The sequence below is a fragment of the Xenopus tropicalis genome, chromosome 8, assembly GCF_000004195.4.
Source record: "Xenopus tropicalis strain Nigerian chromosome 8, UCB_Xtro_10.0, whole genome shotgun sequence".
NCBI lineage: Eukaryota > Metazoa > Chordata > Amphibia > Anura > Pipidae > Xenopus > Xenopus tropicalis.
The window spans coordinates 14,997,110-15,000,508 of NC_030684.2; positions in this window are offsets into that span (position 1 = coordinate 14,997,110).

Here is a 3,399-nt window from a genome sequence, read left to right on the forward strand (position 1 = left end):
TTAACTTTGTTTTCAAGGCTGATTCTCCTTTTGAGAAATAAATACACCAGCCTGAGGAGCTCTCTATCGCAGGGTTGTGCTGCACTTCTATGTTGCTTTCCAGTCCCTGGTGTAGACTTAAGCTGTCCATACACTGACAGATTTAAGATGCCAAATTAGGCCCCTACAGACCAAGTGCCCATTTATATGCTGGTTAAGGGCCTTCCCTGACATCTATTGTATGTGGCTGAAAAACAGGCAAGTTTAGAAGACCTATGAGGCGATGACCAAATGGGCGCATTGATGTGGTCCTTTCCCAACAGGCCTGGTTTTAGTCCCAGTTATGATCTGTCTGTTGACCTGGGGACCAAAAAACCCTTTTAGCCTGATTTGACCCATTATGTAGGTAGCAAATTCAGACATAGTTCTGATTGTTTGCCGAGTCGCCAAACAAGCAAATCTGTATTTGTATGGCCATGTTATTACTTATGCTTGTACAGTGGAGTAAAATCTTCTGATATCACTATCCCAGTTGTCCTCCGCTGTTGTACGTGCCACTCAGTGAATGATTGGTGATGTCCCCTAAAAGATCTAACAGTGTATGGCCAATCTTAAACCTTTAGGGCAGGGGTACACGGGGAGATTTAGTTACACCGCAACAAATCTCCTTTGTCACTGGCGTCTAATCTCCCCCAATGCCTCCCCACCGCCTAGACTGTAAATTGCCGGTGGGATGGCATACGCGTTGCTGAGATGTCTGCAGTCGCCAGAAGTTTCCTCTGAAGACAAGTTGGGCCGACTGTGGGGCATCGCAGTGACCCGTATGCCATCCCACCGGCAATTTACATTCTAGCCAGTGGGATGGCATTGCGGGGAGATCAGCGGTGACTAATCATCCCGTGTTACCCCTGCCCTTACACCTTCATTACTTGTTCTTTCCCTCAGTTATCAGAGGTGCTGAGGACCTAACCTAATTTATCCTGTGTGATGGGTTTTGTCTTTCTTGCAAAAGTGCAAAGAAAGCGCAGTTTGTAGCAGTTTTTGCACTTTGCCACCCTTGCCCTGTACTTTCAGTTATTCACTGCCAATAGCTACTTTATGCTGAAACCAGCCTGTTAAGGCCCCCATACACGGGCCGATAGAAGCTGCCGATATGGGTCCCTCGGACCGATTCGGCAGCTAATCGGCCCGTGTATGGGAAGAAACGAGCGGCCTGGCCGACCGATATCTGGCCTGAAATTGGCCAGATATCGATCGGCCAGGTTAGAAAATCCAGTCGGATCGGGACCGCATCGGCTCGTTGATGCGGTCCCCGAACCGACTGCCCCATGGCCGCAAATGCAATCCGATCGTTTGGCCCCAGGGCCAAACGATCGGATTATTTTTTTTTAAAGCAACTTCCAACCCGATATCGCCCACCCGTAGGTGGGGATATCGGGTAAAGATCCGACATCGCCAAGCGAGCGGATCTTATAGTGTATGGGGACCTTTAGGGTGAATTCTGGTAGCAGTTTACAACATGATTGGGTTTTTTGCAGCCAGAAAGATTCAGCTGAAGAACAATCTAACGGATAACAATGATAATGACTTCTTGTAAAACAAGCTTATTAAACAGCTACCACAGATGTCATTTCCTCCTTATTAGCAGGCACAGGTACAGTGTTTTAGTGCAAAGAAACACACATGCAAGGGAGAGAATGAGTACAAGACCTTTAAAGGAACAGTAACATGAAAAAAATATGGGGGGGGGGGCAGCCAGTCAAGTTGAAATTGGGCCAAATGGCACAGGTTACATAGAAGGTAATAAACTCTGCAGAATACAGTGGGGTTCTACGTTCTATAGAGAGTGTCTGCTACGTAACCTGTGCCTTGTCTCCCTTTACAGATTGAATAGCTACCCCCATGGCTATACAACTGGCCCTCCAAGGGACTTTTATAGCCCCCAGTCTGCTCAGAGGCTCCACTGTATGGCATCGTCATTTGAATTTAATCTGGCCCTCCAACATGCTGTATGAGATAGAACTGGCCCACTACATGTAATAAGTTGGACAGCACTGATATAGTAGTGTTTCTGAAGCAAACATACCAGTGTTACTAGTGCAGGGCAAAACTACATTACATTACATTAACATTTATTTATAAAGCGCCAACATATTCCGCAGCGCTGTACAATAAGTGGGTTACATACATTGGACATACAGAGTAACATATAAAGCAATCAATAACCGATACAAGAGGTGAAGAGGGCCCTGCCCAAAAGAGCTTACAATCTACAAGGAGAAAGGGTTGAGACACTACATTTCATTTTAATTACTTCTGTGCTTCTGTGCCAGCAGCACTGCTGTTATAGGGGTAGTTTACCTTTAACTTCATGTTTAGACAATGACATTCTGAGACAATTTGCAATTTGTTGTAATTTATTATTTTTTGTGCTTTTTGAATTATTCAGCTTCAGTTCTCCCCCTCATTTATCTGGTTGCTTGGATCCAATTTACCCTAGCAACTAGGCAGTGAAAAAGCAAATCATTCAGAAACTATGAAAAACATAGACCAATTTACAGTTGCTAAGAATAGAGAATATCAAGCAAGTGCCTATTATTGGCTATGAATTAATATTGGGATAGGTTCATTGTTTGTATGGGGTCGTATGGAGATCTAATGCTTTTCTTGGCTTCCCTTTTAGGATAAGATGTGTATCATCCAACTAGCAACAGTTGCATGGGTTGCAATGAGGGCGAGTACAAGATCTTCATGAATATGTGCAACCCCTCCTCGCCAACGCACCAATCGACGTTTGAACACATTTATTCCACAATCCTCGAGGCCTTGACTTATAGAGGGAGAAATATACAGATATAAAATAGAATAATATATTATTTAAAAACTATATTTTTTACTGGGTTGTTTTTTTTGAGGGGGGGAGATGATTTTTATATGTGCGTGTTGGATAAAGGGATATTTTGGAATCATTGGTGCAGGCTGGCTGTGTTATTAATTCATGGCTTTTGACCTATCAAACTGTTAAAATGATCTGTCATTTAGAATTTCTTCCCAGTGACTGTGAGTTAGAGACAGCAAGTGACAATACTCTCCTATTTATTCTAACCCTGTTCAGATGTACATTCATGTTTATTGTTTTGTTTAATCAAATCATAGCAAACAGCCTGCTAACATGTGCCACGTGCTGAATGTATCTTATTGGGTCCTTCCTTACACCAGGATCTTGCTGTTCTGAGCACTGTATTTCTGCAACTGGCCAAGCATGGCTATTGATTACCAAATTGGCAGTTGGTCAGTTTGCATGCAGAGCCCCTGCTAATCTTTAGCAAAGTCAAATTGTAATGTGCTGGGTGGGCATTCATAAGAAAGGAAGCCAAACACGTCACAGGTTAAACTGTAGCAAGATGTGGGGCCGCACAC